The sequence below is a fragment of the Antechinus flavipes genome, chromosome 3 (genome assembly GCF_016432865.1).
Source record: "Antechinus flavipes isolate AdamAnt ecotype Samford, QLD, Australia chromosome 3, AdamAnt_v2, whole genome shotgun sequence".
In the NCBI taxonomy this organism is placed as follows: Eukaryota; Metazoa; Chordata; class Mammalia; order Dasyuromorphia; family Dasyuridae; genus Antechinus; species Antechinus flavipes.
In genome coordinates, this window is record NC_067400.1 from 334,292,188 (window position 1) to 334,305,177 (window position 12,990).

General features: G+C 36.3%; 2 non-coding genes across 2 annotated transcripts; both read right to left on the reverse strand.

Annotated features, from left to right (window-relative positions):
• Positions 1–204: 204 nt before the first annotated feature.
• On the reverse strand, positions 205–399 carry LOC127558578 (U2 spliceosomal RNA). Its single transcript, XR_007952943.1, has one exon. It is a non-coding gene; the product is annotated as a U2 spliceosomal RNA (small nuclear RNA).
• A 7,671-nt stretch (positions 400–8,070) lies between these two features.
• Positions 8,071–8,234, reverse strand: LOC127558556 (U1 spliceosomal RNA). The gene has a single exon (XR_007952931.1). It is a non-coding gene; the product is annotated as a U1 spliceosomal RNA (small nuclear RNA).
• Between the last annotated feature and the right edge of the window lie 4,756 nt (positions 8,235–12,990).

The following is a 12,990-nucleotide window of genomic DNA, read 5'->3' on the forward strand; positions in this document are numbered from 1 at the left end:
ATATTCCTCCACATTTAACATCAGCCAACAGGCAATATAAAACAAAAACTTTCCTTCTCTCTTTTCACGCTATGAGACTGATCTCAGTTTCCCCACCTCCACTAGATACAAACAAAATGTGTATAGATAATGAGAAAATTAGAGATACACTCCCTGAAAAAAGCAAGTCAAATCTTTCTATTAAACAGAAAACTTACTGCCTGGGGAGAATAAACCATTTCCAGAAGTCCTTCAATACTTAAGTTGATGTGTAGAGTGAAGAGAGCAAGCTCCTACTACATCTCCATGTTTCAAAACTCCTTTTAATATGTATTATCTTCACATAGAAGATTTATCTGGTATTAATCTGATAAGAAAATATGTTTTTAAATTGATTATTATTTTAAAAAGCAAATGTACAACTCTCACATTATTTCTTTACTTGTCATTTCTGACTTATTTCAAAAGTAAAATATTTCTTTTCTCTAAGTCAGTGACATTACTGTGGCAGTTAGGTGCTTTCAGGGCCCAATGGAAATACTTGCTTTAAGCCATAGAATAATTTATTTAATCCAAAATTTTTGTTGGATCATAGGACCCTCAGAAGATGGTAACAGTATCAAAGACATGTCATTCAAAACCCTGAACTTCTTGTAAAACCTGTTTATGGAGTCAAATCTCCTAGTCCTATTCAAAGGAACAGTTTAACATAACTCTATAGACTAAAATCCAAACTGCTAATGGGATAAAGTATTTTTTTTAAAAGTTAATGTGCTACCAGGTCACATGACCAAGAGAATGAACATTTGTTCCAATATTCATGACTCAAACCTTTCCAAAATAGAAACTGTACACAAGAGATAAAACAATTTCAACTCTCCATTATCTAGGACACCAAATATCCAAACAGGTTAAAAACAAACATTAAGGGAAACAGGTAGGTTGGTACAGTGGATAGAGCACCAGCCCTGAAGTCAAGAGGACCTAAGTTCAAATCTGGTCTCAGACACTTAACTCTTCCCAGCTGTGTGACCCTGGGCAAGTCACTTAACCCCAATTACCTCAGCCAATTAAAAAAAAATTAATAACAACAAACATTAAACTAACTGCAGAGAAGTTTGCGGAGATATCTTGGAAATACTGTGGGTTCAGTTCCAGACCACTTCAATAAAGTAAATATCTCAATAAATTGAGTTACATGAATGTTTTGGTTTCTAGGTACATATAAAATTTTATACTATTAAGTATACAAATAATATATCTAAAAATTATATTTAAAAATGTCTATATATCTTAATTTAAAATATTTTATTGTTAAAAGTGATAGCCATCATCTGAGCTTGCCTCAAGTCATAATCTTTTTTAATGGTGGAGGGTCTTGCCTTGATACTAATGACTATTGACTGATCAGGGTAATGGTTGTGGCAATTTCTTAAAATAATACAATGAAATTTTCCTCATTGATTGATTCTTCCTTTCACAAAAAATTTCTCTATGGTATGCAGTATTATTTGATGGCATTTTTACCCACAATATAACTTCTTTCAAAATTGGGGTCAATTCTCTCAAAACCCGCTAATACTTTGTCAACCAAATTAATGTACTATTTCTCAATATTGTTGAGTCTCAGGTATTAAGGAGAGGAGAGAGAAATGGGGAACTACCAGTCAGGTAGAGTTAGAACACACACATTTATGAAGTTCACCATTTTATATGGGCATGGTTCATGGTGTCTCAAAACAATTACAAGAGTAACATCAAAGATCACAGATCACAGATCACCATAAATGATATAATTATAATGAAAATGTCTAAAATATTGTAATTACCAAATTGTGACACAAAGACAATATGTGACCACATACCGCAGGAAAAAATGGCATTAATAGATTTGCTTTATTCAGAGTTGCCACAAATCTTTAATATATTAAAAAAAAAAAAGTCACAATATCTGTGAAATGCAATAAAACAAGGTATGCCTGTAATCCCTAACCCTTAACTTGCTCATCACCCCCTCCCACATCATTCCCCAAGAAGGCAGAGTTGCAAATGCCCTTCATAGTTCAGAGAGAAATCAAAAGACAAGAGTTTGCCTTGCCAGAAAAAACATGATAAAACCATGTCCTTCAAGAGAGATCAGTCAGGGAACAGAGGGAAGTGGGGCAGGACATATTTATTACCCTCCCTAAGCCTGAGGGAAAGAGCCCAGAATCCAGTTACATCTAATTCTCTCTCCCAGAAGTTAACTAGGGGTAGAGGCCAGTGAATCTTGGGATAAAGCTGATATGGCTTTGAGGTGCTACTGAAGTCAAAAAGGAAAGAGAAAGTAAAAAATAGAACCTATAATGAAAAGAAACTGAAATGACCAAAGACTCAGTAACATAAGTGGATGAACCAACAGTGAATATATTCAAGGGAATGTGGTTTCAAGCTCAGCCAAACAAGTTCAGACATTGATGAATAAATAGCACAAAACAAAGGAAAAGGAATCAAGAGCTGATAATGCAGAGAACCTTATGTATGTAAAAGATCATCAAACCAAAACAGAAAAATATGTTGTGAAAACATATTTTATGGCCTACACAGCAGAAATGATTGACAGAATAGTAGAAATTGAAGCCATAGTGGCAAGTCTCACTAAAGGAAAAAAAGGGAGATTACAAAGATTGAAACATGATCCCCTTTTCAAAGAGTTTTCTATATTATGGTAGGGTCATTATTGTTTTTCCTTTGTTCTTTAGGAGGACCATGACATCAGTAGCTGATGCCATGACATGAAAATGAGTTGAAGTTTGTGCTAAGTCATCAGCCTCACTTTCTTCCATAGCCAGTGGTCAGGGACAAGATATCTGGGGCCAATGGCAAGATATAGATGGGGACAATTGGAGATGATGACCCCCTATCTAATGGAGGAGGGAAGGTGATACTACACTTTCATTCTTTTTAGTTTGTTTGACTCATTATTGATGTCTCATAGAAACATTAGCTTCCATTTGCCTCATTCTAGTTTTTAATGTGTGGTTTTCTTCGTTATTTTTTGTATCTCTTTTTCCATTTAATTAATTCTACTTTTCAAGGTATTGTTTTCTTCAGTGGCATTTGGCCAATTATATTTTTAAAGGAATTGTTTTCTTCAGTCAATTTTTTTCCTTCCTTCTCCAAGCTGTTGACTGGAATATGTTCATCATTGACATCTTGGCCAGGGACTGAACCTTGAAAATAAAAAGAAAAAAAGAAAAGTTTCAGTAATTTTTTTTTTAAAGAACAAAAGAGACCAGAATTTCAGAAAGGGAGAAAATACTATGATAAGAAAATTATCACATTAAATTTAACCTAGATTTAAAAAAAAAAATACTTGTTCAATTCATATATATTTTGTTGTTGTTGTTCTATGTATATTAAAGTGTTGCTTTCTGTCAAAACCACATTTCAATAATGACAAGAAATTAACCTTGCCTTGCAGAGCAGATATAGTTAAAAGTTAAATCTCAGTGGAAGATTTAACTGTTTCTTGTCAAAATAATTCCCAGGAGTTAGATTACTCTTGAATATCACCACAGGGAGAAAATTTTTTTTAACAAATTTACAAAGTAAATTATCTTAAAGTGAAAACAAAGAACTGAAATTCTATACTCCTTTGGATAAAACAATCACACCCTTAAACCCTAAAAAAAAAAGCCTTTAGACTTACTCAAATGTTGTTTTTCAATGCCTGACTCTTCATAATCCTATGGACCATAGTATACCATTCTGATATGTCTTTTAGCATTCCAATACTAGTCATGGAGTTTTCTTGGCAAACATACTGGAATGGTTTGCCATTTCCTTTTCCAGGGGATTACCTTTTGTCTGAACTCTCCACCATACTCTGTCTGTTTTAGGTTACCCTGAAAAAGATAGCTCATAGTTTCATTGAGCTACACAAACTCCTCCAACACCAGGCAGGAATACAGAAAGGGAGTCACTCAAATAGAAACCTAAAACAGCATAGTACTTTACCAGGGTGTCATAACTGTAATGCCTGTCTTGGAGGGCAGGGTTTAGAAATAAAGGGGAAGAAAAAACAAATAATACCACACTGCACTAACACCTTTTACCTTTCTTTTCATTTTACTAGCACTAACACCTTTTACCTTTCTCTTCATTTTACTAGATAGAAATTGTCACCTTCTGGCTCAGCATCATCAATAAAACATTCTCACAAAGAACACCTTTCAAAAAGGTCAGCACTTTGTCAAAATGTAAAACAACTTTTGAATACCCTCCCCCATTGCCTCATGGGTAAAACAAGATTTGCTTAACCTTGAGCCTTCATCCATCAAGTGGACAGGTTTCCAGTCCTCCTATCCTTCTTTAAAAAAGAGTATTGTCCTTGAAATCTGAAAGATTCAGATTCCTCCATCTTTGTGAGATTAAAAGTAGAAGCCAAATTAAGGTTAAAAAAAAAAAAAGACAAGAGAAGCCAAGGTAAATAAGAAGATTCCTTTAGATTAAGTTATGTGAGTCTGAAGAATTTTTTTATTTTTTTTTTTTAAGATCAGCCTTATTGGAATCCTGGCATGTTGTCAGAGCCTTAAATTTAGCAAAGAGGAGCAAGGGAAAGAATTGAAACAAAGTATAACTGGAGTTGCTACTCAGGCTCTTTTTTTAATGTATAAATTGAGTAAAAGAGTAGCAACTGTTACTTAGTCACTGTTCAATCAGCTTACTCAATCAACTAGGAAGTTAGTTAAGTCTTGAAAGACAATCTTCTCTTCGAAACTCATGGGTGCCCAAGATACATTATGTTCTCTCCTTGAGAGAAAAAGCCTAATCCTGGAGATTCTGGAACTCACTCCTTATCTAGTGTTTTAAGGTTGGTACTGTAATTTCCCTACAAAAAGCCCAAGAAGGTATGTCAGATATTATTTTAAAGGCAACTACTTCCAGGTGCCCCTAGTTACCTTGGTTGGGAAAGTGAGTCCCATGAGCAAGTCCAATGAGCAAGATAAGGCACTTGACTTAAGGAGACTACTACTCCTCATAACTCTGAGAAAGGCTAAACCTTTTCTCCCCCTCTGCACAAATCTTTGTTTTTTTTTTTTCTCTCATGTTTGACTCTTCCATGACCCCATATGAGGTTTTACTATCAAAGATGCTGCAGAAGAGCAGTTGGTTTGAAGTTGGAGTGAGAACATTTGCTTAGAATTCTCTTTAAGTAAGAGCTTTATTTCACCATACCTGAGGAGCCAAATAGTATAGTAATGGGGAAGGGGGAGGGGGGGTGAGAGCAAGCTCAAGTACCATAATTTTGCCTCTAAGCCATGTTAGGAATATTAAGGTTGCTAAAAACAGAATCTTTTTTTTTTAAGACAATACTTAGCCACAGGATCTGTTAAAAACAGAGTAGAGCTACTTCCTTGCCTGGGTTCAAGGAATAGTTTGCAGAGCAAATGTTCCTTCTGTGGACCCGACAAGTATATACTATATACAAATATACTAAATCTTAATGATTTTAGAAAATGTTTATATTAATAATTTTCATAAGCTAGTTGAGGGCCTAGGGTTAGAGTCTAGCACGGACTCTACAATACTGTGGTGGTTTGCTATTTCCTTTTCCAGCTCATTTTACAGATAAGGAAGTCAGAGAGGGTTAAGTGACTTGCCTAAAGTCATATATATAGCTAGTATTTGAAGCCACATTTGAACTCAAGTTCTTCTCTATCCGTTATACCACCTAGCTGCCCACAAAAATCTATAGATAGCACTAAAAATCAGATTTCTAGGCAAGTGTTTCTAAACTGATTTTTATACTAAAGAGTTGACTCTGTGTGCAGCAGGGAAAACATTAAAAAATGGGTAGTTAGTTCTAGTGATACTGGTTACCTGAATGGCTTTCCTGTCTCTGATTTGTTGTTGTGTATCATGCTTGTCTCTGGCTAGGTACTGAAGTCATGAGGCATAAATCATTTTAATTCCATTCAATTCAACAAAGGTTCTTTAAGTAAGCCAATAAGAGCTTATCATAAGGATGTGGTATTGATCTTTTTCTTCTTATTTGTTAGGATCATATCAGTAAAATGCAGTAGGGGTGGTGGTGGAGTGGTCTTGTCTTTTCCTCTTTTAACATTACTTCATTTTAGACAATATCCTCCAAATCCAAAAGGAAGAAATATGTTCCTTATCCTTGTTATTTTCAAACCTTTCCTTGTTTATTTTTGTTCCTGTGCTAATGTAACAGACAATCCTGGTTATAGTCTATACTGACAGAGATAAAGTTCTATTGCAAGGCTAAAATATATATCAGTTAGGCCCTGGTCAATAAGAAGTAACCATTATTCCTTAAGGACAGTGGAGAAGGACAGCCAGGTGGCAGGTAGGGGGCATAGTGGATAGAGCACCAGCTCTGAGGTCAGCAGGACCTGAGTTCAAATCAGATCTCAGACACTTAATACTTTCTAGCCTGGGCAAGTTAACTTAAGCCCAATTGTCTCAGCAAAAAAAAAAAAAAAAAAAAAAAAAGACAGCAGAAGCCATATTCAATCTATAAAAAACAGGTGTAGGTTTTTTTAGGAGGTCTCCCATGACTTTGTATGTTTGTGTTTCCCATATTTTTGGTGAGGTAATTGGAGTTAAGTGACTTACCTAGAGTCATACATATAGCAAATGTCTAAAGCTACATTTGAACTTGAGTCTCCTTCCACTAAAGGGCAGCTAGATTTTTCAACTGATAAGACACTGGGTCTAGAATATTCTTGACTCTAACCTCAAATACTTACTAACTGTGTGACTAAGCAAGTCATTTAATCTCTGTTTGCCTTAATCTACTTTAGAAAGAAATGACAAACCACTCCAGGACTCTTGCCAAGAAAACCACATAGATAATATGGTCGATGGAGTGGCAAAGAATTGGATTCAATTTGTTCTGCCTTGGTTTCCCTGGTGGCACCCTCCACCCCTTCCTGGCCATTAGAACTGAAATAATTAGGGCTATGGAGCTCTGGCCACTCTAGCATTCCAAAGAGTCATAAAACTCCAGGAGGCTATTTGGAATGTTTGAGCATTTTTCTGGCTCAGATTTCCTGTCTCCTAGATTCTTCATTCCCAATTTACCCCAATCTGTCAGAATTAAAAAGCACTCACCAGTGCTCTGTTTCTCCCTTCCCCCTTTGACTTCGTTTCTCTGATAGCTGGAGCCCTATAAAGAGTCTCTGGAATCCCTTGCTCGTCTTGGATGCTTTGAAACAAGAGTCCCATCCAACCGGCTGGCTAATATGGCTGCCAGTCCAAACTCTCCACTATTAAAATATTAAAAACCCTCTAGTTTCTCCGAACTACAAATTGAACACCAATAACTTCTTGAGTCCTATTCTAGCTGCTTCTAATTAATGCATAGGACGCAGTTCAGACCAGTACAAGGCATCATATAGTTAAATGCTGGATTATATTCACTCTGATGGGTGTAAAAGTTTAGAAAAGAAAAAGATGAGATTACTAGAGTAGTGTTACTATCTCAATTCGAGATGATCCTTAAAGAATGAGTGATATTTGGACAGAAGAGAAAATGAAACAAGCATTTCATTTTAGTGAGGAGAAATAGAAGCATGGAAATACACATGACATAAAAGGAATCATAAAAGCCAAGAATAAGAAGAGATCTGAGAGATCTCTTTAATCTATCCCTCACCGGGGGATTCCTTTCATAACATCCTAAGTAGCGGTTACTCAGTCTCTGCTTACATATCTCAAGAGATAGAGAATTTATAAACTCGTGAACTCACCTATCCTACCAGGAAATAGTACTAATTAATTATTAGGAAATTATTCTACCCTTTGATCTAGTAAAGTCTCTAGTGTGTCCCAAAAAAACCACAAAAAACCACCTTCCATGGTAGTAATCTGGAAAAGAATTGTGCACGCTGCTAAAAAACCAAGTTATATCCTAGAATTATACAATACGTTTCGCTTAAAGATTGGCATAATAGACACCTACCACAGTTTGTAACATAATGAGGTTTAAGAAATGGGTTTTAGGATGAACAAAGGACAGACAGTGGAAGAGCACTGTAAACAAAAGTGGACGTGACAATCTGACTTTTGAAACTTGCAAATCAGGGGAGAGCGCGAACGCAGTCCCCAACTACCACAAATTATGCAGTCGAGTTTCCCGCATTTGGGGAAATCGCAGGGGTCAGCCCATCCGGAGTGCAATGGATAAGCCTCGCCCTGGGGAAACCACCTTCCTGATCATGGAATCACCCCTGCCAGGTAAGTATGCTCTCAAACACCACGCTCCAGCGCTCCCTCCACACACTCACCCTTTACACACACGGTCACCTACACAATATTTACACATCCCGCACAACAATCTTCATCCACGCAAACTATATAAATCACAAAGTATTTCAAACGAAACAACATAGTAGCTACGATCTTCTGACCTTCAAATTTATATTTTCCAGAGGGAATAACTGGTCGGAGAAAACAGGACTGCAAATCTTCATTTGCATACTGCTTCCTCTTTTGTGACTTGATTTATTCAACTTTTGTGCAACATTTATTTCATCCCAATGGAACAAGAGCATTGCATTTTATGTTAGGTTGGTTTCGTTTTGTTTTTTTATTTTCATATCTAGTTTACAATTATGCCGGATGTCGATTCTTCTCCCTTCTCTACATTTCCTAATCTGTCCCAGATCAAGCCACGCCTCTTTCATGAAGCCTTTTCTAAATACCTCAGCCTTAGAAGCGGACTATGAATCCGAGCCTGGCCATCACCTCTCCAGCCTCCTGGTCAGACTCCCCACCTCAGTCCTCTCCCCTTTTCACCTCATCTCTCATTCACCTGTCAAGCTGATTTCCCCCACCACTTCACTCCCCTACTCGGTCGATTCCAGTGGCTGACTTTTTCTTGCCCCTGGAATAAAATAGAAACCCTTCTATTTGGCCCTTTGAAAGTCCTTCAGCCCCAATCTTTCTTTCCCCTGCAGTACTCTACACTTCAATCAACTCCTCTACTTCCTGTACGCAAGCATCTTCTCTGTAGGACCTCTGTCTTGAGCCTACATAGTACTCCCTCCTCACCTACCCATTCTTAAAATACCTTGTTTCCCTCAGGGGTCTCTTCAGGGATCATCTTCTACATAAAGCCTTTCCAAATTCTTCTCCCAAAATTCAAGACCTCCCCTAATTTTTAAAATTATACTTTTATATTATTATAAGCTTGACAAACATGAACAAAGATGAACATTTCTATGTACAAACAGAAAATGACAAATAATTGTTTATGAAATCCTGAATTACAATATGCTTTGGAGTTTTTGTTGTTTTTTTAAATAGATAAACAAATTCAATATGCTCTTTCCAATGCTGTTTTACTGTTGAGATTGGGAAAAGAACCCCAAAAGTTTGGGGTCACCAATGTCATGAGGTATCTTAAAAGAATTTGCAGGCTTATACCCATTTCTTAGACAAGGGGCAAAGTTTATTGTAATTGTAATGCCAATTATAGCAGATTAAATTCCAAAAGAAATTAGTAAGGGAAAGGAGATAATTTATACAAATTGGATCAGAGCTTCATGTTACTTATTTGCTAATTTTATGGCTTACAGACAGGTTTGAGGGGTGGTCTATTCACTACTTTCTCAGGAACTGGGTCATTACTGACCAACAGAATATCAATCTGACAGTAATGTTTGTAATACTATTCTAAAACCAGAAAACTTTGAAATCATCGATAGACAGATTATTAGAACAAGAGCACTCTTAGGTCAGAGAGCTTCAGGATTACTAATATATTTAAGGGAAGAAATATTATTGCATTCTTAGGCCAGAGGACTTTTACAATCATTGACAGACATTGTTAGAACAAGAGCACTCTTAGATCAGATCAGAGGGCTTCAAAATCACTGCTGTCTCCCCAATATCACTGCTGCTCTGTGCCTGTATCTAAACTACCTTCTCTTTTTTTGTAGCACATTTGTTAAATGTTTCATTGATGCTCTTTCCTTTTTTTTTTTTTTTTTTTTTGAGTTATCATCACTATAACCCCCCAAAGCCCTTCCTTGTAACAAATAAACTTACTTTAAACAAAGGCAACATACATCTGTGCCTACACACTCCATGTCAGAAAACCTCTTTCATACTATCCTCTCTGCTAGGAAGTGGGAAGCTTTCCTCCCTAAAAAAACAAACAGAAAAATCTTGTTATTTTGTATTATGTTCTGTATATAACTATTTTTGTACACATTATCTCATGGACAACATGTTGCTAAATAGATGTTTGTTTTATTCACTACAGTTTGAATAAAAGAAAGTAAATGAAACTGATTTTTTTAAAAAAGCCTGTGTAAGCATACTTGTGACATCTATCCAGACTATATATTATTCACTGCCAATGGGGGTACTTCCCGCTCCTTCTTTTCTTTCCCCATGACTTTAAACTTTTTTCTCCCTGTGGCTTCAAACAATGCAGTTTCAAGAATTCTACTTTTCTGAGTTTCCTGATTCATGAGATGGAAGAAGCTCCACCAAGGCCATTTGAAGTTCATGATTCTAGGTCACATAATACGAAAGATCATCATTAGGAGGTAACTAGTCTGTTGATTATTCCCTGATAACTAAGTCAGTTACAGGGATAATAAATTCCCCCCTAGAAAACCCTCAAGAAATACTTTCCAGAATAACAACTGCATAGAACATCAGAAAGGGATGAGTCCCTGAGCTCCAAAGCCCTAGCTTTTTTACTCCTGAAGACACTCACTATAGCCTCCACTTGTTGTAAAAAAGAAATAGTACTACTGACTCCCTATGTTTTTCCTTTTTGATTTCTGTTAGTCACAGCATTTCCAATTAATTCCATGCTTGAAGAATACTGCAGAATAGCAATTTTATATGAAAACACTTGAGTAGAAACACCTGCTAAAACCACAGAATCTTTTCCGCTATAAAATCTACCTTGTCATTAGACGAATGGAAAGAAGAAAGGCTGAATTACTTTTATTTCTGTTACTCATTGTTGTAAGGCTCTACTTGTTTTTCCCTGAATGTTGGAGTTATTTGGGGATTCACAAAAGATAACTGAAAAGTGGAATTGAGCAGATTCTCCTCTTGAGATAACTTCCTACCTTAAGCAGTATTCACCCTCTACAGAAGTGATTTTGAAATCAATCCACCACCATAGCCAGGAAAGGAAAGAAAAGGAAAAAAAAAAAAAGACATAAAATTTACAAATGGTTATAAAAGGAGATTCTTTATAACTGGTACTATAGGTCTTGGAATGAATGAAAAGAAGATGGGCTGTTCTTCAGGTCAGGATCCTGGGTTAGGGTTCCACAAACTACGTGAGACTAAAAAAAAAGGAAAAGGTGGGAAGAAAAGGTGAACATAAGCTCCAGGTGGCAACTCCAAAAGTCTTGGAAGGGTGTTGCAACACCAAAAGGTGATTTGTTACAGCTCCTTTGACTATATGGAGTGCTGCAATCTATTATGAGGTGGTAGGGAGGATTGGATATGGAGGAAAAATTGATACAATCTCTCCTATTGCTTCCAGGCATTAGCATTACTCTGACAATAGCACTGCTGCTTAATATGGATTGGGAGAAATGGCTTGCTCTTTGGGAGCGAAAATGAATTTTTGCACAGAATTATGCCTTTCCTTTGAGATTCCACAAAGAAATATAGAATATGACAAATTAAATGACTTTAAAAGGGAATTTTAGAAGGATTCATTAAGTAGAAGAGCCTCAGTAGTTAAGCTTCAGCTTAACAATATCATTACATATGCATGCATAAGTTCTCTAGCAAGGAATATCAATATTTATATTTAAAGATGATGGTTACAAAAACCCCAATTAGCAGACATTCTTATAGACATTATGAAGAAGTATATAGTACTTCCAAGTAATATGTTAACTTTCTTCAACTTCCTGCCTCCCTCCCCTGACCCATGCAAATTAAGCTAGTAAGGCAGAGCTTTGCTCAGCTGAATCAAGTCTGGAGGTATGAAATATAATTCATTAGGATCCTACTCTTTTCGAATTAATATTAGTTATAAAATATCAGTTTGATATTTTACATAAATCATATAGAAATAATTAGATAAGATAGTGTCTTATAGTAGGCCTTTTTAGGAGGCCTCAAACTTTAATGCAATGTTCCCTACTTGTTTACCTCTTATGAAGCTCACTTGTAGATCAACAGGAATGCCAACAAAGATATTTGCATCTTGTCTTGAATTCCATGCCCAAACCCAGCATAGGCGGGATAACTTGATTCTTTGAAAAATCTCCCAACTTATTTTTGAATCTCTGACTATCCTTTTTTGCCCAACATCAGCAGCTGACCATCTTATGATCACTATCTTGTGGTCACCAGAGATGACTTTCACCCATCTTGATTCTTTGGCTCTCCAGAGCATGATTTATTAATTTGATTCTGTATTTTACCATCCATCTTTAGTATATTTGGGTATTAAAATCTATCTTTAAAAAAAGGTCTTGAACACCAAATAGATAATTTTGATTATATTAAGTTAAAAGGTCTTTGTAAGGATGCCCATCAAATTGGAGAATGGTTGAGTAAATTGTGGTATATGAATGTTGTGGAATATTATTGTTCTGTAAGGAATGACCAGCAGGATGAATACAGAAAGGACTGGCAAGACTTACATGAACTGATGCTAAGTGAAACGAGTAGAACCAGAAGATCATTATATACCTCAATAACTATACTGTTTGAGGATGTATTCTGATTGAAGTGGATCTCTTTGATAAAGAGAGCTTTAATTGATCAAAGATGGACAGAAGCAGCTACACCCAAAGAAAGAACACTGGGAAATGAATATAAACTGCTTGCATTTTTGTTTTTCTTCCCAGGTTATTTATACCTTCTGAATTCAATTCTCCCTGTGCAACAAGAAAACTGTTCGGTTCTGCACACATATATTGTATCTAGGATATACTGTAACCTGTTCAACATGTAAAGGACTGCTTGCCATCTAGGGGAGAGGGTGGAGGGAGGGAGGGAGGGGGT